The sequence below is a fragment of the Pan paniscus genome, chromosome 17, assembly GCF_029289425.2.
Source record: "Pan paniscus chromosome 17, NHGRI_mPanPan1-v2.0_pri, whole genome shotgun sequence".
NCBI lineage: Eukaryota > Metazoa > Chordata > Mammalia > Primates > Hominidae > Pan > Pan paniscus.
The window spans coordinates 61234430-61256291 of record NC_073266.2 but is presented as its reverse complement, the minus strand read 5'-3'; the positions used below and the strand labels follow the sequence as shown (position 1 = coordinate 61256291).

Here is a 21862-nt window from a genome sequence, read left to right as displayed (position 1 = left end):
CTTTTGAAATAATCCAGCATACGATTTGCAAAGGTCCAAATTAAGAAACAAGGATAAGCATAGGGAAAAGTGAAAGGATTAAAAAATGTTTGAGGGTCACATTTTAGTATTTGATAACTGAATGGATGTGGGGAGTGGAGAAAGTGGTAAAGGAACTTTCAAGAAAAAGCTCGAGTTTCTACTTTGAGTTTGGTAATTTACAGGGCAATTGATAGATTTTTTTTTTAAGGGCATAGAACAAGTGAATTTGGTGAATAGATGAGGAGACAATTTTGAATGTCTCTGGTTGGAGATACTTGTATCTAGAGGTAGAACTTTCTAAGTAATAGGTGAAAAGCATAATAGAAAATTGAAGCAAGACTGTTTTTCTTTGACCATTAAGTTCAGTGTTTTTCAGAAGTTGTTATATGTAGAAATGAGATAAAATAGTACTCTATCAAAGCTGCTTCCCCAACCTTCAACTTATTGGCAGTAATTGTTGGTCCATTTTACTCCCTGTCATTTTCCTTTTTCTCTCTTTTATTATTGGGATACAACATAAAGAATTTTACTATTTGAATAATCCATGGTGTTTAAGTTGGTAAAACGCTAGTCTTATCTTCTTGTTTATAAATATAAGAAAAATGAAGCAGAATGTTGCCTTTCACTCACCTACCAAGAAGAGATCTGAATGAGGTTTAACTGACTTCTAAGGTAGTGGTGGTTCTACAATCACATAATTGTGGAGGCAATTTTTACTTTGATTTCAGGTAAGTGAACTAGTAAAATCTACTTAGTGAAGAGAAGTCCAATCCATAAAAAAAAGTCAGAAACTGTGAATTACCTGATTTAACAAAGTAAATAAACTCCTTAAGATGGTTCAATGATCAGAGGATGGCTCATCCCTCTACAATTCCCAAAATTGATGAGTGTTGTTGGTTTTTGAGAGAATGCAGTTTATAGCTTTGGTCTCAGTTTATGCTTCTGCTATAGCTTAGGTGGTTTTGGTTAGGGATGAGTAATCTCCGGCACTTATCATGTTCGGAATAAGTAGCTTTAAGCACTTTTTTAAAAACAAAATTTCAATTAGGTAAAACTCAAAACACTTCCTTTGGTCAGGCATTTTCTCTTAATTATGAAACCCATGTGAATGTTAATGGAAACTTAATCCATGTGTTTCTCATTCACTTGCATCCGATTCATCAAGTGCTGTTTTGTAACAGCCTTTGACATTAAAGAAGTATTCTGGGGCCTTTCTCTTAGAAACAGGAAGTGCTGTTCTGCCAAAAAGTAAATGAACTCTAACCTCCAAAGATTCAAATTCCATTTGAAATGCGGAGACTAAAGAAGAAGCACAGGATTTAACTTGAAAAAACATGTCTCCCAACCCTTTATTTGTTCAATTTTGGTTGTGGAAAATTACATTGTGAACACTTAACTGGGTTTGTTTTCTCTTCCCTGTTCCCAGAGAGCTGACTGTCAAGTCTATGGAGGGAGAGCTTTTGTTTTGAGTAAAGCTGATGTTTCTGAGCCCACAAATGTTTGAGAGGTTGTTAGGGAAATCCTCTTCACCATCAGGAGAGGCTGCATATCTGGAAAAGAGAAAGCATGCTTTCTGATTGAACCCTATTTTATTGCAACCATCAGAGGTTTTCTTCTCTCTTCTCTGGGTTGGGCAATCAGCTACATCAGAGAGGTAAATATGAGCAAAATGAGTGTAATTTGCTGTCATTCTCTGGGGATGGAATTTGGGCATGTTTTTTCTAATTTTATGTATTTATTTTTCATTTTCCAAAGTGATTACAATGTGCAGCCAAGTTTAAGAATTAGTCTCTGGTTCTCTTGGTACTCAGTGTAAAATCTCAATCCCCACCCCAAAAGTACTGACTCTGAATCTTCAGTTTCAAAAAGATCCCCAAATTTATGTCTAAAGTAATGTTTGAGAAGCAAGTTTTAAAAGTACAAATGCCTGAGTCCCACCAGTAGAGATTCTGATTTAACTGATTCTGATTACTGAGATTTTTAAAAAGGTTTTAAGAATGACTGCTCTAAACTACTTTGTAGAACCTCAGGTTCACTGAGTTTAGGAAATTAGCTGTCAGAATTTGATTATAACCTATCTATGACCCAGCAGTGTAGAAAATGAGGGCCAATCATTTCATCACTGTCCATTTCTAGGTTAAGCGGATCATCACCAGGGTTAAGTTGATGAAAGTATTCCCAAACTATCACCTCCAAAAAAACTCATGTTACTGGAAAACCTGGCATTAGCATTTCATCGTTTGTCTTTCTACACTTTCTCTTCCCAAATGCAAAATTTATTTAAAGATAAATATCCTAATCACTGTGATATAAGTAAGAATGCTTGATCACTTTCTTCTGATTCACTGGGGAGGTTATTCTGAACTTGTGGCTTATGGTGCTGGGTAAAATAGTATTTGAGTAAATCTCCGGTTTAGAGAGGAGGGGAAAATGGCAGCCACTCAGAGTCAGTGAAAGGGATCTAAAATGTCAGAAGAATAAAGCTCTTTGGTAACTTTTCTTTGAGGGATTAGCTGGCTAGAGCTTCAAAGTCTTGGGAGCATTTGCAGTTGTAAGGGATGCCAGAAGTGGGAAGTAGGGAAAAGAGGGATGACATGAGAATATCTGGGTTTTAAGATTAAGAAAATAAAAATAAATGAGAAACCTGGCAGGATGTTGTGATGGAGTCTGGACCACGGGAGGAGTTTCATTAAATTAATAAATAAAAGGGGTAGTAATGTTCCAAAGTAATACTGGGAAGAAACAGAAGGAGAAGAGGATGGTGAAAAATCAACAGCAAAACAATCAACTTGAAAAAACTTGAACAGATGACCAAAATAATAATAATAATAATAATAATAATAATAATAAAAGTAAAATCAATGTTGGCTCAAAAACATAAGTATGTTTATAGAAAATATTTAAGGAAAAACAAATAACCGTTGTTTTTCTCTGTGACCCTCCACATCTATTCAATCACCATGTTCCATTGAATTTACTCCCTAAGTACTTTCAAATTCTCCCACTGGAATATTCCATCTCCCCTGATACTATCTAGGTTTTCCTAGATAGTATCATTACTTATGTACTATCTAGGCTTGTTTCATTACTTATGATCTACATAGCAGCAAAAATGGTATGTTTGAAGTTCACAATCATTTAAAAGCCATTAATAAGAGAAAGTCTGAGTTCAAGCCCTAAAGACTTGAGTGCTATTTCTCCTGACTTGTGTGCACTAACACAGACTTCTGTGTTTGTGCTTCAACTGAGATGGCTCCCTGTCCATTTCTTATATCATTCTACTTCTACCATGAAATAGAGGTTGTTCTCTCTGTCTACATCTTAATTGTAAGTCCTCTTCCATGCCATATATCTTGTTGACTACTGTATTTCACTTTCACCTCTTCTCAGGCTCAATAATATTGTACACTGTTTATGAACTCAGGCTTTAGAATCAATCTGCAGGAACTTAATGACATGCTTTAATATCCACAGGCTCTGAATTGGGCAAATTGAACTATCTAAGCCTTAGTTTCCTCATGTCAAAATTAATAGGCACAGGTATCAGCACCAAATTTATTGGCTTCTGTTATTTGTTGATTGGGTCATTGTGAAGATTAACTGAAATGAATTATTAACAGGTCAATAGGCCGGGCATGGTGGATCACGCCTATAATCCCAGCACTTTGGGAGGCCAATGTGGGCGGATCACGAGGTCAAGAGATCGAGACCATCCTGGCCAACATGGTGAAACCCTGTCTCTACTAAAAATAGAAAAATTAACTGGGCATGGTGGAGCGTGCCTGTAGTCCCAGCTACTTGGGAGGCTGAGGCAGGAGAATCGCTTGAACCAGGGAGGCTGAGGTTGCAGTGAGCTGAGATCACACCACTGCACTCCAGCCTGGTGACAGAGAGAGACTTCATCTCAAAACCAAAACCAAAACCAAAACAAAAAACAACAAAAAACACACAACATCAAAAAATAGCAGGTCAGTAGTATAGTGTCTAGGATATAATGAGCCCCTAACAAATGTTTGCTATATATGCTATTGGCAACAATCACTGCTTTGAGAAAATTTTGGTAGACTCCCCAGATTTGGTCAGCTTTATTTGTTATTTATTCCTGTGGTACTGTGCTTATCTGCTTTATGTCTGCCAAAACAAATCTAAATAAGTAATATCTCATGTGATTAATTATTTACTGTTTGTCTCTATTGGTAACATATAAGCTACAAGAGGATAGAAACCTTGTCTATCCTGGTACTTACCTTAGTTCTTTCACAATATTTTACACATAGCATAGACTCATCGGTAAATAAATTAATGACCACTTCCTGTCACCATGTGAAGAGCTTTTCCAAATTTTCTTTTGATTTTCAGTAAAATCTTATTAATGATTTTACTGAAATGAGTATTAATATTGATAAAGAAACTGACAACTTGAAAAAGTAAATGAGTTTTCAAAATAGATAATCAGGAATATAAACCGAGGATTTCTGATTTTATATCAACTAAAGTTTGAATACACTAATCAATACATTTATTGAAACCAAAAATGCTAAATTAAAAGTAAAGCAATTTGAAATAAGGCCAATCCTGATTTTCTGATGTTTAACTATTGTCATATATTTATGACTTATTCATTCCAAAATACTTATTGGACACCATTTTATATTAGAAGAGTTATGCTAGCTAGATATTAGTATTCGAGTAATGAAAAGGATTGAGGCAGTTTCTCTGTTCATGGACCTTATAATCTAATGGAGGAGACAGAAAAAAAATAAGTAGGTAAATAAATTTGTACAGGTGCTGTTTCATGCATACTGGACTCAATAATTAAGACTAGTCCATACACAATGTATAACTAGGAAAACTGCACAAAATGTAAGAAAGAAAATGATTGAGAGTATCATCAAGTTAATATGTCAGCAAACTATTAACATGTGAGATTTCAGGGTAAGAAAGATAACCAGGAAAATAAATCTAATATTTATGGACACTATTCCTTTAGGTGAAAGAGGAAAGCTAAGAAACTAAGAGGCTAGGATGTGCTTTCAATAGTATAAATGGCCTAGATGTGCAGATGTCTCAGTCCAGGTCTCTCCAAAATGAGATGACAATGGTGAACCTGCAGGTTTTAAGTCTGATTCAGATTTATTTTATCATAGGAGTAAGGGTGCACTAGAATTAGACAAAACTTCATGGGAATTTTAGTTCAATGTTGAATAATCTCACTCTCTGAAATTAGGATTGAAGTGATCCAGGAATGCTACTACACCCAAGTACCTGGAAGAAGCAAAGAAATACACTATCTTGAGTAAGAGTACAGCATTCTAGACCTCAAATTATATCTTAAAACAATTTTTCAAATGAAATGTCAAGTACACTATCCAAAATAAACCACGACCACTAAAAGACAAAAAACATGGTAGTTGGGGGAGAGATGCTTACAAAAGAAATAACAAAAAGTAGGAAAAAAAAAGGACTTTAAATATTGAAGTTATCAGATTCATACTTTAAAATAATTATGCATGATACGTGCAAGTAAATAAGAGACAAAAGTGAAAATACTGGCAGGAAACTGGACATTCCATAAAGTCTATTGAAAATTCTAAAGTAAAAAATGTAAAAACAATAATTTAGAACTTAGTGGCTGAGTTTATATCTGAGTTTATAGCTAAAACTTGAATTAATAAACTGAAAGAGAAGACCAAAGAAAATATACATTGTGAAGACTATGAGAAAGAAATAGATTAAATATACAGAAGATAGAAAAAGGGACATAATGAGTAGTGTAAGATGGTCTGATATAAATGTCAATAAATTAATAAATAGCATCAATAAATATTAATAAATGAATTGATACCTTTGTAAATATCAATAAATGAGTAAAGAGCAAGCATATATTAATACAAAATTCAAGTACTATAATTGCAAAACTTGACCTAACTGGTATTTAACCAACAACGTCAAAATGCACAATTGTCAAAAATACATAGAAAGATTTGAAATAATTTAACCTTACATTGTGCCATACATTAGTCTCAGCAAATGTCAAAGCACTAAAATAATACTGAGTGGGTACTCTAACCACAATGCAATTCAGCTGGCAATAAGTAACAAAAATTAATCAGAATATACTGTTTAAAAAATAAAAAGTGAGCTTCAAAAATAAATCATTGATCAAAAAATAGGAGGAAAAATAATTTTTCAGTTAATTATATTAAAACGTATTAATAAAACAAATTCATATTTAGAGAAAAATGTGTAGAATTAAGCAATGTATTTTTTAAAAGAACAGCTGAACATAAAGAAATTAGAAATAGAACAAAAAAAATCCTAATAAAGTGTGAAGAAGGAAATGAAAATAATGGTAAAGATTAATAAAATAAAATACATACATACTAGATAAATTATCTTCAAAGTTTAAAACTGGAAAGACGCTTTAAATTCATACCCTCATACAAGAATAATCGTGACCAAAAAAATTAAAGTTAGAAATAATAAAGTGGTCCTCAGCATAAATTTTATAAACAGTTAATAGATGATATGATGATAATATGGAAAACCTTACGCAAAATAATTCGAAATATTGAGGATTAAATTTGAAATAATTAAATTTATAGAAAAATATAAATTTCAAATCTAATCCCAAAAGGAATAGAAAATCAAAGTAGTTCTATAGGTACCACTGGTGAATTCTATTAAACATTTAGGAAAGAAACAATGCTAATATGCCACAAATTCTTTCAGAAAATTTTAAAAAAGAAACAATTTCAAACTACTTTATGAGATATCCTTTATATATAAACATGATAAGCATAGCAGCAAAGAGAAAAAATTTAGCCAATATAGAAAAGATTAATAAAAATCTACAGAAAAATAAGTGTGTGTGTTTGTGTGTATAATAAGCTAGCATGACTATTTCAAAATTAGTCTGTACATTTGACTATTTCAAAATATTAATCAATGTAATTGACTGTATTAATATAAAAATTGATGAAAATCATATGATCATCTTAAAGTATCTTTTTTTATTCTTAGTTTTTAAAATTAGTAGCTCTCATTTTAATTATTATTAGGCGCTTCAATTTTTATATGTTGATCATCTCAAACATACTATTTTCTTTTTTTTTTAACCTTTTTTGTTTGTGAGACAGTCTCCCTCTGTCACCCAGGCTGGAGTGCAGTGGTGCGACCTCAGCTCACTGCAACCTTCGCTTTCCTGGCACAAGCAATTCTCCTGCCTCAGCCTCCCATTTAGCTGAGAATACAGGCGCCTGCCACCACATCACACCTGGCTAATTTTTGTATTTTTAGTAGAGACAGGGTTTCACCATGTTGGTCAGGCTGGTCTCGAACTCCAGACCCCAAGTGATCCACCCACCTCAGCCTCCCGAAGTGCTGGAATTACAGGTGTGAGCCACTGCACCCAGCCTAACCTTTTTATTATTATTATACTTTAAGTTCTAGGGTACATGAGCACAACTTGCAGATTTGATACGTAGGTATACATGTGCCATGTTGGTTTGCTGCACCCATCAACTCATCATTTACATTAGGTATTTCTCCTAATGCTATCCCTCCCCCAGCTCCCCACTCCACGACAGGCCCTGGTGTGTGATGTTCCCCTTACTGTGTCCAAGTGATCTCATTGTTCAATTCCCACCTATAAGTGAGAACATGCGGTGTTTGGTTTTCCATCCTTGTGTCAGTTTGCTGAGAATGATGGTTCCCAGCTTCATCCATGTCCCTGCAAAGGATACGAACTCATCCTTTCTTATGACTGCATAGTATTCCATGGTGTATATGTGCCACATTTTCTTAATCCAGCCTATCATTGATGGACATTTGGATTGGTTCCAAGTCTTTGCTATTGTGAATAGTGCTGCAATAAACATACGTGTGTATGTGTCTTTATAGTAGCATGATTTATAATCCTTTGGGTATATACCCAGTAATGGGATTGCTGGTTCAAATGGTAATTCTAGTTCTAGATCCTTGAGGAATCACCACACTGTCTTCCAATTTACATTCCCACCAACATCCCACCAATTTACATCCCACCAACTTACATCCCACCAATTTACATCCCACCAATTTACATCCCACCAAGTTTGATGAGGTTTTTTTTTCTTGTAAATTTGAGTTCTTTGTAGATTCTGGATATGAGCCCTTTGTCAGATGGGTAGGTTGCTAAAATTTTCTCCCATTCTGTAGGTTGCCTGTTCACTCTGATGGTAGTTTCTTTTGCAATGCAGAAGCTCTTTAGTTTAATTAGAACCCATTTGTCTATTTTGGCTTTTGTTGCCATTGTTTTAGGTGTTTTATTCATGAAGTCCTTGCCCATGCCTATGTCCTGAATGGTATTGCCTAGGTTTTCTTCCAGGGTTTTTATGGTTTTAGGTCTAACATGTAAGTCTTTAATCCATCTTGAATTAATTTTTGTATAAGGGGTAAGGACAGGATCCAGGTTGAGCTTTCTACATATGGCTAGCCAGTTTTCCCATCACCATTTATCAAATAGGGAATCCTTTCCTTACTTCTTGTTTTTGTGAGATTTGTCAAAGATCAGATGGTTGTAGATGTGTAGAGTTATTTGTGAGGCCTCTGTTCTGTTCCATTGGTCTATATATCTGTTTTGGTAACAGTACCATGCTGTTTTGGTTGCTGTAGCCTTGTAGTATAGTTTGAAGTCAGGTAGTGTGATGCCACCAGCTTTGTTCTTTTTGCTTAGAATTATCTTGGCAATCCAGGCTCTTTTTTGGATTCCATATGAACTTTAATGTAGTTTTTTTCCAATTCTGTGAAGAAAGTCCTTGGTAGCTCGATGGGGATGACATTGAATCTATAAGTTACTTTGGGAAGTATGGCCATTTTCATGATATTGATTCTTCCTATCCATGAGCATGGAATATTCTTCCATTTGTTTGTGTCCTCTTTTATTTCATTGACCAGTGGTTTGTAGTTCTCCTTGGAGAGTTTCTTCACATTCCTTGTAAGTTGGATTCCTAGGTATTTTATTCTCTTCGTAGCAATTGTGAATGGGAATTCACTCATGATTTAGCTCTCTGTCTGTGAATGGTGTATAGGAATGCTTGTGATTTTTCACATTGATTTTGTATCCTGAGACTTTGCTGAAGTTGCTTATCAGTTTAAGGAGATTTTGGGCTGAGATGATGGGGTTTTCTAAATATACAATCATGTCATTTGCAAACAGGGACAATTTGACTTCCTCATTTCCTAATTGAATACCCTTTATTTCTTCTCTTGCCTGATTGCCCTGGCCAGAACTTCCAACACTACACTGAATAGGAGCTGTGAGAGAGGGCATCCTTGTCTTGTGCTGGTTTTCAAAGGGAATGCTTCCAGTTTTTGCCCATTTAGTATGATATTGGCTGTGGGTTTGTCATAAATAGTTTTATTATTTTGAGATATGTTCCATCAATACCTAGTTCATTGAGAGTTTTTGGCATGGAGGCTGTTGAATATTGTCAAAGGCCTTTTCTGCATCTATTGAGATAATCATGTGGTTTTTGTTGTTGGTTCTGTTTATGAAATGGATTACGTTTATTGATTTGCATATGTTGAACCAGCCTTGCATCCCAGGGATGAAGCCGACTTGATTATGGTGGATAAGCTTTTTGATGTGCTGCTGGATTCAGTTTGCCAGTATTTTATTGAGGATTTTTGCATCGATGTTCATTAGGGATGTTGGTCTAAAATTCTATTTTTTTGGTTGTGTATCTGCCAGGCTTTGGTATCAGGATGATGTTGGCATCATAAAATGAGTTAGGGAGGATTCCCTCTTTTTCTATTGATTGGAATAGGTTCAGAAGGAATGGTACCAGCTCCTCTTTGTACCTCTGGTAGAATTAGGCTGTGAATCCTTCTGGTCTTGCATTTTTTTTTGGTTGGTAGGCTATTAATTATTGCCTCAATTTCAGAGCCTGTTATTAGTCTATTCAGAAATTCAATTTCTTCCCGGTTTAGTCTTGGGAGAGTGTATGTGTCCAGCAATGTATCCATTTCTTCTAGATTTTCTAGTTTATTTGCATAGAGGTGTTTATAGTATTCTCTGATGGTAGTTTGTATTTCTGTGGGATCAGTGGTGATATCCCCTTTTTTGTTTTTTATTGCATCTATTTGATTCTTCTCTCTTCTCTTATTAGTCTTGCTAGTGGTCTATCAATCTTGTTGATCTTTTCAAAAAACCAGCTCCTGGATTCATTGATTTTTTGAAGGGTTTTTTTGTGTCTCTATCTCTTTTAGTTCTGTTCTGTTCTTAGTTATTTCTTGCCTTCTGCTAGCTTTTGAAATTGTTTGCTCTTGCTTCTCTAGTTCTTTTAATAGTGATGTTAGAGTGTCGATTTTAGATCTTTCCTGCTTTCTCTTGTGGGCATTTAGTGCTATAAATTTCCCTCTACACACTGCTTTAAATGTGTCCCAGAGATTCTGGTACATTGTGTCTTTGTTCTTATTGGTTTCAAAGAACATCTTTATTTCTGCCTTCATTTTGTTATTTATCCAGTAGTCATTCAGGAGCAGTTGTTGAGTTTCCATGTAGTTGTGCAGTTTTGAGTGAGTTTCTTAATCCTGAATTCTAATTTGATTGCACTGTGGTCTGAGAGACAGTTTGTTGTGATTTCTGTTCTTTTACATTTGCTGAGGAGTGCTTTACTTCTATGTGGTCAATTTTGCAATAAGTGCGACGTGGTGCTGAGAAGAATGTATATTCTGTTGATTTGGGATGAAGAGTTCTGTAGATGTCTATTAGATCTGCTTGTTGCAGAGCTCAGTTCAGGTCCTGGCTATCCTTGTTAACCTTCTGTCTCATTGATCTGTCTAATATTGACAGTGGGGTGTTGAAGTCTCCCATTATTATTGTGTAGGAGTCTAAGTCTCTTTGTAGGACCTAAGAACTTGCTTTATGAATCTGGGTGCTCCTTTATTTGGTGCATATATATTTAGGATAGGTAGTTCTTCTTGTTGAATTGATCCCTTTACCATTATGTAATCGCCTTTTTTGTCTCTTGATCTTTGTTTGTTTAAAGTCTGTTTTATCAGAGACTAGGATTGCAACCCCTGCTTTTTTTTTTTTTGCTTTCCATTTGCTTTGCAGATCTTCCTCCATCCCTTTATTTTGGACCTATGTGCGTCTTTGCACGTGAGATGGGTGTCCTGAATACAGCACACTGATGGGTCCTGACTCTTTATCCAATTTGCCACTCTGTGTCCTTTAATTGGGGCACTTAGCCCATTTACATTTTAGGTTAATATTGTTATGTCTGAATTTGATCCTATCGTTATTATTTTTGCTATTTTGCCCGTTAAATGATGCAGTTTCTTCATAGCATCGATGGTCTTTACAATTTGGCATGTTTTTGCAGTGACTGGTACTGGTCGTTTCTTTCCATGTTTAGTGCTTCCCTCAGGAGCTCTTGTAAGGCAGGTCTGTGGTGACAAAATCTCTCATCAATTGCTTGTCTGTAAAGGATTTTATTTCTCCTTCACTTATGAAGCTTAGTTTCTTCATAAACTTAGTTTCTTCATAAATTCAGGTTTGAAAAATCTTTTATTTAAGAATGTTGAATATTGGCCCCCACCCTCTTCTGGCTTGTAGGGTTTCTGCTGAGAGATCTGCTGTTAGTCTAACGGGAATCCCTTTGTGGGTAACTCGATCTTTCTCTCTGGCTGCCGTTAACACTTTTTCCTTCATTTCAGCCTTGGTGAATCTGATAATTATGTCTTGGGGTTGCTCTTCTCGAGGGGTATCTTTGTGGTGTTCTCTGTATTTCCTGAATTTGAATGCTTGCCTGCCTTGCTAGGTTGGGGAAGTTCTCCTGGATAATATCCCGAAGAGTGTTTTCTAACTTGGTTCCATTCTCCCCATCACTTTCAGGTACACCAATCAAACATAGATTTGGTCTTTTCATGTATTCCCATATTTCTTGGAGGCTTTGTTCATTTCTTTTTACTCTTTTTTTCTCTAAACTTCTCATGTCGCTGTATTTCATTAATTTGATCTCCAATCACGGATATCCTTTCTTCCACTTGATTGAATCGGCTACTAAAACTTGTGTATGCATCACGAAGTTCTTGTGCCATGGTTTTCAGCTCCATCAGGTCATTTAAGGTCTTCTCTACACTGTTTATTCTAGTTAGCCGTTCGTCTATTCTTTTTTCAAGGTTTTTAGCTTCCTTGCCATGGGTTCAAACATCCTCCTTTAGCTTGGAGAAGTTTGTTATTACTGACTTTCTGAAGCCTACTTCTGTCAACTTGTCAAATTCATTCTCCATCCAGCTTTGTTCCGTTGCTGGCGAGGAGCTGTGATCCTTTGGAGGAGAAGAAGCACTCTGATTTTTAGAATTTTCAGCTTTTCTGCTCTCGTTTCTCCCCATCTTTGTGGTTTTATCTACCTTTGGTCTTTGATATTGGTGACCTACAGATGGGGTTTTGGTGTAGATGACCTTTTTGTTGATGTGGATGCCATCACTTTCTGTTAGTTTTCCTTCTAACAATCAGGTCCCTCAGCTGCAGGTCTGTTGGAGTTTGCTGAAGTTCCACTCCAGACCCTGTTTGCCTGGGTATCACCAGCAGAGGCTGCGTAACAGCAAATATTGCTGCCTAATCCTTCCTCTGGAAGTTCATTCCAGTGGGGCAGCCACCTATATGAAGTGTCTGTCAGCCCCTACTGGGAGGTGTCTCCCAGTTAGGCTACAAGGGTGTCAGGGACCCACTTAAGGAGGCAGTCTGTCCGTTCTCACCACTCAAACGCCATGCTGGGAGAATGACTGCTCTCTTCAGAGCTGTCAGACAGGGACGTTTAAGTCTGCAGAAGTTGTTTGCTGCCTTTTGTTCAGCTATGTCCTGCCCACAGAGGTGGAGTCTAGAGGGAGTAGGCCTTGTTGAGTTGTGGTGGGCTCTGCCCAGTTCGAGCTTCCTGACTGGTTTGTTTACCTACTCAAGCCTCAGCAATGGTGGACGCCCCTCCCCAAGCCAGGATGCCACCTTGTAGCCTTGCAGATCAATCTCAGTCTGCTGTGCTAGCAGTGAGCAAGGCTCCATGGGCGTGGGACCTGCTGAACCAGGCACAAGAGAGAATCACCTTGTCTGCCAGTTGCTAAGACCTTGGGAAAAGCACAGTATTTTGGTGGGATTGTCCCATTTTTCCAAGTAGTCTGTCACAGCTTCCCTTGGCTAGGAAAGGGAATCCCCTGACCCCTTGTGCTTCCTGGGTGAGGCGACGCCCCACCCTGCTTCAGCTCACCCTCTGTGGGCTGCACCCACTGTCCAGTCAGTCCCAGTGAGATGAACAAGGTACCTCAGTTGGAAAGTCAGAAATCACCCATCTCCTGCATCAATCACGCTGAGAGCTGCAGACTGGAGCTGTTCCTATTCAGTCATCTTGGAACGCCCCTAAAGTCTTTTTTAAATAATTTCATCTCACAGTAATGATAAAAAAAATGCTGCTAGCATCCTAAATTCAGAAGAACATTACATTAATCTGATAAAATATAAGTAGAAAAATCACTTACAACAAACATCATGTGTAATAATAAAATGTTGAGTGACAAGAATTCCCAGTACAAATGCTTTCACTCACTATTGTTCTGGAAATCTTAGTTAAAAAACAAACAAACAAAAAAAAACGATAAATAACTTTGTCAGGATGAAAAAACCTAAATAAAAGTCAAAGAGTTTGAGACATGCCTGGGCAACATAGGGATACCACATTTCAACAAAAAGAAAAAAAAAGTAAGCCAGGCATAGCGATGCACACCAAAGTCCTAGCTACTTGAGGGGCTAAGCTGGGAGGATTGCTTGAGTCCAAAAGATCGAGGCTGCAGTGAGCCGAGATCATGCCACAGCACTCCAGCCTGGATGACATGGTGAGCCTTTTTCTCAAAAAAAAGTCATTATTTGTAGAAGATATAATCCACAAGAAAATTCACCAGAATCTACAGATAAGTTATCAGAACTGACACATTAGTATAGCAAGATTGGTAGTTACAAAGTCAATATTTTTTTAAAAAATTGTATTTTCATATTCAAGCAATGAAAAATAAGAAAGCATGATCTTCAAAACGTCATTTATAATCAGAAAAAATCAAATGCTTAGAAATAAATTTAACAGAATATATACAAGACTTCTAAACAGAAAACTATAAAAATATTATTGACACAAGCAAAAACTTTAATAAATAGGAGACAATCATAGTAAAAGGATGAAAAATGTGAATTATCTCTGAACCAATCCATGAATTTGATTCAATATCAATCAATATTGTGAAAGTTTGCTTTTTCTTATGGGGGTTGTGTGTGTGTGTGTGTGTATCTTATAACTTAATGAACTGATTCTAAAATGTATGTGATAATGGAAAGAGCCAAGAAGAGTTGAAAAAGCCTTTAAAAAGGAAAAATTGAGTGAATGCATTTTATATTAGATATCAATACTTATAAATCTACAGAAATTAGATCATCATACAGTTAAGCTAAGAATAACAAAAGGCCAAATAAATGGAGTCTAGAAACAGGTCAATGATAATATGGACCTATGATGACAGTCATGACACTGCAGCAAAGTATAAAATGAATAGTCTTTTAATGAATATGATTGGACATCAACTATTCCTATGAAAAAATAATAAAATTGACCCCTACTCATACATTCACAAATATCAAATACAGATTTATTGTCAATCTAAAATGAAAAAGAAAAATAATGAAATTTCTTGAAGATAATATGGGAGAATACAGGGCACTAAAATAATCACAGAGGAAAAACTCATAAAATTAACTTTATCAGAATAAAGAATATTTATACATATATTCATCAGAGAAGATTTAATGATGGACAAGAGAAGCCACAAAAAGGGAAAAATATTAATAATGCTTTTAACCTACAATTCTGAAGGAATTTTCCAAGGGCAGTAGCTACTCCTAGCTGAAAAGTAACCTTAGTATATTTTAAGAATGTTAGTGACCTGAGCCATATGAAAGGGAACATGATATATAACAGGACTCTAGCTTAGATAAATGAATGGTAAAGGCCTATATTAGAATTTCTAAGGGCACGAACTAGAGATTTCCACATAAAAGTAATATACGATGATGTCAGTGGGTGCAGACCTGAAACTGGAAGTGGTGGGAGATGTTGGGACAGCTAAAGTATTTCTGCCCCCAGAGGCTGAGAATTAGAGAAGCCCCTAAATGCCCATTGCAGCAAGAACTTATGTAACAGGTGGTCAATCCCCAGAGCTTGTTTAGGGCAAGGAGTAAAGAAATAGTCTCACATACCAAAAAATATTTCTACAGAACGATTTTTCTAGATAGACTGTACCAGGACTCAACTCATCAGGAGTCAAATATGAACCAGGAGTCTGAATACCTCACTATTTAGGTCACTTGTCATCACAGAATCAGAAAACTGCAATTTGGTTTGATGTTTTCCTTTATTATTTATTTTTCCATAGCATCTTAGCAAGTTTTATTTTAAATGCTTTTGCTTAAAAACAAAAAGAAAAAGAAAAATAATTTTTTTAATCAAATTTGGCTGATGATTAATGTGGGAATTTTGGGGAGAAGAATAAAACAAATCCGCCTACATTTTTTCAGAAGAGCTACAGTAGGTACAGCACCCCGGAGACACAGTGAAGTCATGCCAGCTGGAGAAATGGGAAAGTAACAGAACCAAGGCTGTGAGTGGGATGAGTTCCCCACATCAAAGGCAGTCTTGGGAATAACTAAGATGGCTGTCTCTCTCTCTCTCTCTCTCTCTATATATATATATATATATATATATATATGATTAGGAATCAGAATGTTAAAATTTTCCGAAGTGCTCCTTATCTCAGACCCAGAATTACTTTCAATCTCTTTCATGACTGTCATGTTTATCTGTTCATGGCATGTTCTACGCCTTGTCTGGAGAAGTGTTCTGGGAAGCTGGGAAGTATGGCTATTGTGTATCTAAAAGGCATATTCAAGGCTTAATCTTTGGTAAGCAAGAGTGTTCAGATAAGACTGCAGCTGGGAAGAGGCACCACTGGAAGATAGGTGAGGTAAGAGGTTCTCAAGGCAACTCTAAAAACCATCTTTTGTCCAGTTAGGTCCCTGGCCTTTATGTTTTATATAGGTTATTGGCCTATGTATTTTTACAATATGATCATTAGGGTTGGGGAATAAGGTTGACCAAGATTTCCCAGACATTTGAGTATAGATGAGTGCATAGCAGCTTGCAGAGGGTCTCTGAAGATACCCTAGATATTTTGGAGTATAAACAATTACTTTGTTAGCAACAATGGATTATATTAAGCTGAAAGGATGATTTAGCCACAAAATTGAACTATGTGAAAAAAATTAAGGGAACTATTCAATTTATAATTGCATCAAACATAAATAAACCAATAAGCTACTGGGAGTAAACGTGACCAAGGAAGAGAAAAAGCCTTATACCAGAAACAATAAACACTGAGGAAATAAATTAAAGATTACACAAATATTAATAAATGGAAAGACATCTTGTTTTCATGGATTGAATTAATATTTAAATGTCCATACTACCCAAAGGGATCCAGAGATTCAGTGCAATCCTTATTAAAATTCTAATGTCATTCTTCATAGATATAGGGAAAAAATTCTAAAATTTTGCTTGCTTGGGCACCACATCTACTGAAATTGGAACAACATAGAAAAGATTAGCATGGCTCCTGTGCAAGGATGATACGCAAATTCATAAAGCATTGCACACTTTTTTTATAGTAATACTATTCACAATAGCAAAGACATAAAATCTACCCAGGTTTCCATCAACAGTGGATTGGATTTTTAAAAATGTGGTAAATATACACCATGGAATTCTATGCAGCTATAAAAAAGAACACAATCATATCCTTTGCAGGAACATGAATACAGCTGCAGGCCATTATCTTAAGTGAATTAACACAGAAACAGCAAACCAAAAACTGCATGTTTTTACTATAAAGGGAGCTAGACATTGGGTACACACAGACACAAAGATGGGAGCAATAAACACTAAGGATTCTAACAGTGGAGAGGGAGAGAAGGGGGAAAGATAGGAAAACCACCTATCAGATACTATGTTCACTGCTTGGATGTTAGGATCATTAGAAGCCCAAACCTCAGCATCAGGCAATATATCCATGGAAGAATCCTGCACATGTACCCTTTGAATGTAGAGTAAAATAAAAATTTTAATCCTAAAATTTGCACAGAACCACAAAAGACCCCAAATAGCCAATGAAATCTTGCCCAAAATGTGCATAGGTGGAGGCCTGTTCACCTAAACCTACTCATCTCAATGAAGAGCACAGGAAATTATGTCCATTTAATTTCACTTTCCTCTGTAAGCCCATTCTTGATCTCTGGGTTTTTGTTTTAATATTTGTATTTTAAATCAGAAATTGATTTTTCCACAGACATTTCTGATTTCTTTTTCTTAATCATTAATGAGGCAGTTTTACCCTACTGAGGTAAGTAAACCTACTAATAGGGTTATGCCATGGAGCTAAGATCTGTGAAGAAGTTCCAGCTGTTTATTTTTTCATCTCCCAGACAACTCCAGAAATGGGCATCCAATGCCTTTTGAGTTATACTTTCCATTTCTACATTGAAAATGGAACTAGAATTTGGGGGGAAAAAAAAGGCCTCCGTGTTTGAGCTGGCGGCCGGCTGCTGTGTAATTATCATTGCTCTTCTTTATTAACTGCTCGCCTTCGCCTTATGTGGTGCTTTGTTGATAGATGTAACCTCAATCTTGTTGCTATGGTGACAGTAACAGTCACTGAGAAGACTTTGTTTATGGTAAACAAATCCAGGCATATGCTTGAAGCCTGGTGGAACAGTTTTCCAGCTTCCCTTACACTGCTGTCCCTGAATGAAATCAAATAGCTCCAACTGAAAAACCCACAGCCTGGATTTGAAATATAAAAAATAGGAAACAGTCCTGAGATTACTGTTTCTTATGTGTGTGGGAATGGCCCCGTATATAGGTCTATGTTCACGAGTCAAGGCTCCCTGTTGAAGGGGACTCTCTGTGCAACACACGCAGAGGAATTGACCTGGGAGTGAGAGAAAACCTCCCATCCTGAGGGCTGTTGGCATCAATAGTGAAGCTGGGATGGTACATTAACATAATGACAAAAAATGCTTCTCTCTGTCCCTTACCAAATCCTCTCTGCTAGGCATGCTGAATTCTTATATATTGGAGAAAAAATTCCTTCCAGAACACTCTCATAAACATTGAAGTAAGACACATTCAGCCCCATTTCTTAGATGTTTTTATTATATGAACGTAAACCACCATTTGAAGGAGAACAGTTGTCATGTAGATAGATGGAATTGAGGGTCAGATTTACTTCTCCATGGTGAATGTATTTGTGGTTGGCCTGGCTTAAGTGGCCCAACACATTCCCTGGCTCTCTTTCCCTGTCTCTCTCACCTACCTCCTCAAATGTTTTCTCTCCAAACTGACAACTGCTGTCTAAAATTAAAACACCAAATCTTTTCCCCTCACTCTTCTGCATTATAAGGCTTTGATGGCTCACTTAAGAATGAAAACTTAAAAATTTCAAAGAATGAAAATTTGAAAAGCATTATAATGAAATTGAAATGGTGTGTACAAACCATCAGCTATTTATGGCCAACAGTGTGCACAAATTAGAGACCATTTCTTGGTACCAAAACATGCAGGAAGAAAGTGGACTGCCTAGCTGCAACGGGAAATCTTTCAGTAGAGAACAGAGGGCCAACAGCCTGAAATTCCAAGAACCATTTTTTTGGATTTCATAACAGCTCTTGAGAACTAGTAGAATCTTGCTTGTTCATTCTTTTCACCACCAACCAAAGGGCTTTACTTACCTTAGCTCTCAGGTCTCAGGGTCCCCAGGTGTGTGGCTCTACAGAACAGTTGAGCCTTAACACAGCGATTTTTAATCCCTCAGACAGAATTAAACTTCCTGCTAAATATTTTCTTGTTTTCACCTTTTACTTGGGTATTTGTCTCATAAGCCCACACTGAGAATACAATGTTGCAGGGTTTTATGTAGCTCATTAATTCGTGTTCTCCAGTGAGGGGGTCTGGGGATGCTAGGGTGAAGAGTTTAGGCCAACATTAAAGTGATTTATCTGCTAAGTACAGGAATTAACATTTCATTGGTTGGAGGCAGGTATTTATTCTGATTTACCTTCATAAAGTGGAAAAAACAAAAAGTATCTTCTTGATAAAGAACCTGGAAATTAATTAAACAGTAATAATAATAATAATAATAGTTAATAAAACAAAGTATAGTTTTTCAATTTAAAACAGAATTTTTTCTTTCATAAGGTCATAGAAAGATGCCTTAACTGGGATTCCCAGCATGCTGCCCACTCTCTCAAATTTGGTTTGTACCCACTGATCTCCTACTTCCGTTTCTGGAAACTTCATCTATCATTTACCATCCTGCCTGTCAATCCCTAGGGTCCTCCTTTTCTTTTGTAATTGTTCAAACATCATTTATTCATACACACATGCAAACACACAAACACATTCCAGCTTTTCTCTGATTTCTTTTCTAACTCCTTAGGGAGGTTCGTCTTCTTTTTGCTAACATATCATTCAGCAGCTCATTATTATGACCCTGCATTATGAATTAGTTTGCGAATTACATCATGTTGGTCAGTGGCTGAGTAAGCCTCTTGGCAACTGCCATCTCATTTTCTTCTTTACAACTCCCAGTTAAAATATAGGTACTGTTGGTCACACATCGGCTGGAGAAACTGGGATGTACAGACATCACACAGATCCAGGAGTCACAATTTGAATTCATGTCAGTCTCACCACAGAGGTCATGTTCTTAATCATGACACCGAAAGACGTTTTAGCAAGAACACTTTGTTCTCGAGCAAAACTTTGGGCCGTGGAACTTGTTTCCCTGCTTTTCCTGATTAAGCCGGTCTGAGAATTTTAGAAGGAAACTTCAAAGATTCATTTACCTTTTCCCTTTAGAGGCTGAAACCAAAAGTTGGCCATAAACATCAGTCCCTGAACCGTCCCTTTTTATCCCCACCATATGCCTCTAGATCTGCTTAGGCAATTTCAGTTATGCCCTCCCCCAGTTAAATACACCTCCAAATGTGTCTTCCCATCCTAAGAGCATTATAATCCTATTTATTTAAAAAAATAATTTAAGGGTGGTGCTTGATCCTCATTTGAGCTGTAAGCACTTGGCTGTTACTTTTTGTCCTATCCTGAGAAACACCATGTAATGGTGGGGCAGGAGGAAAGAATTCAGGACTAGCATGCCACCACTATTCCATTATTAAATTGAACAATATTTCACTTTCAGCCTCTTCTATAAAGACTTGCTATGGCAGATTATAAGCTCTTTCTCACTTTATAGTTCTACAGATTTTTACATTTTAAGAAAGAAGCTCCGGCGCGGTGGCTCACGCCTGTAATCCCAGCACTTTGGGAGGCCGAGGTGGACAGATCACAAGGTCAGGAGTTCGAGACCAGCCTGGCCAATATGGGGAAACCCTGTCTCTACTAAAAAAAAAAAAAAAAAATTAGCCGGGCGTGATGGTGGGCACCTGTAGTCCCAGCTACTTGGGAGGCTGAGGCAGGAGAATCACTTGAACCTGGGAGGCGGAGGTTGCAGTGAGCTGAGATCATGCCCCTGCACTCCAGCCTGGGCGACAGAATGAGGATCTGTCTCAAAAAAAAAAAAAAAAACAAAAAAAAAAAACAAAGAAGCATGAGAGGATTGAGGGATGAAGAGATGGAGCACGGGGGATTTTCAGGCACTGAAACTCCTTTGTATGACAATATATGGGTTGATACCTGGCATTATACATCTCTCAAAGCCCAAAGAACTATATAACACAAGACAGACTCCAGTGTAAACTACAAGCTTTAATTTATATAATTTCTTAATGTTTGCTCATCAAGTATGCAATAATAATGCAAGATATTAATTACAGAAAAAAATATGATGGGAGGTGTTGGGGCATGTGGACTTGTACTTTCTGCTCAATTTTTCTGTAAAAGTAAAACTGCTCTGAAAAATATAGTCTATTAATTAGTGTTAAAAGAGATAAGAAAAAATATATATGTCCAAATACTGGCAAAGGGAAATGAAAACTGAAGAGTGTCAGTGATGGAAAGTAAGGAAATTGGACTCTTCCAAGTCCTTAGTGATACTTCTACCTATTTCTGAAAATGTTTGAATTGTTATGTCCATCCATATACACAAGCCGTATGGGCTATGAAGTGGATTGTATTCAAAGAGTCTTGTGAAGGTAAAAGAAAGTCGGACATCCCTCCTCCTCTCCCCAAAAAAACCAATTTGCCTATGCTTCGGTTTCTATAAAATGCACAGATGTGCTAGCATTTAGCTGCCTCCCTGGGGTGCACTAAAACTGTTGCTCTGAAGTGTTTCAAGACTAGAGCATCCCAGGGCCTGGCACTGTGGTGGGACTCAAGGGAAGAGATAAAACACAAATTGAAAAGCAGTATTACTTGGGAAATTGTAGTTTAACACATGTGACAGCAGTCTCTCCCTGTCTACTAAGATTTCTTCCTTATTGCTTTCAGACAAAGTCTTCATGATAGCAGGGTCATATTATTCTCTTCCTTTTTCTACACCTTGATTCACTCTTCCATCTTCGGGTAAGAGGAAGAAAATTAGGTGAAGATCACATGTGTAGTTTTCGACAGAAATTTTGCGTGCACTTTAACTGTCAGCTCCAGCACTAGCATTGCCTCCACTTTCCCATGTATAAAGCCTAGACATCCTTCAGAGCTGGGCTCAAATCCCCTTCCTAAACCTGCATTCTATTAGTGATCTTTACTCCTTC

General features: G+C 36.8%; 1 long non-coding RNA gene and 1 other non-coding gene across 2 annotated transcripts in view; both read left to right on the top strand.

Annotated features, from left to right (window-relative positions):
* LOC134729250 (uncharacterized) overlaps nucleotides 1–21862 on the top strand; it is a 213638-nt gene that overhangs the window by 83397 nt on the left and 108379 nt on the right. The window lies entirely within an intron of this gene.
* On the top strand, nucleotides 16656–16758 carry LOC112437861 (U6 spliceosomal RNA). The gene has a single exon (XR_003026363.1). It is a non-coding gene; the product is annotated as a U6 spliceosomal RNA (small nuclear RNA).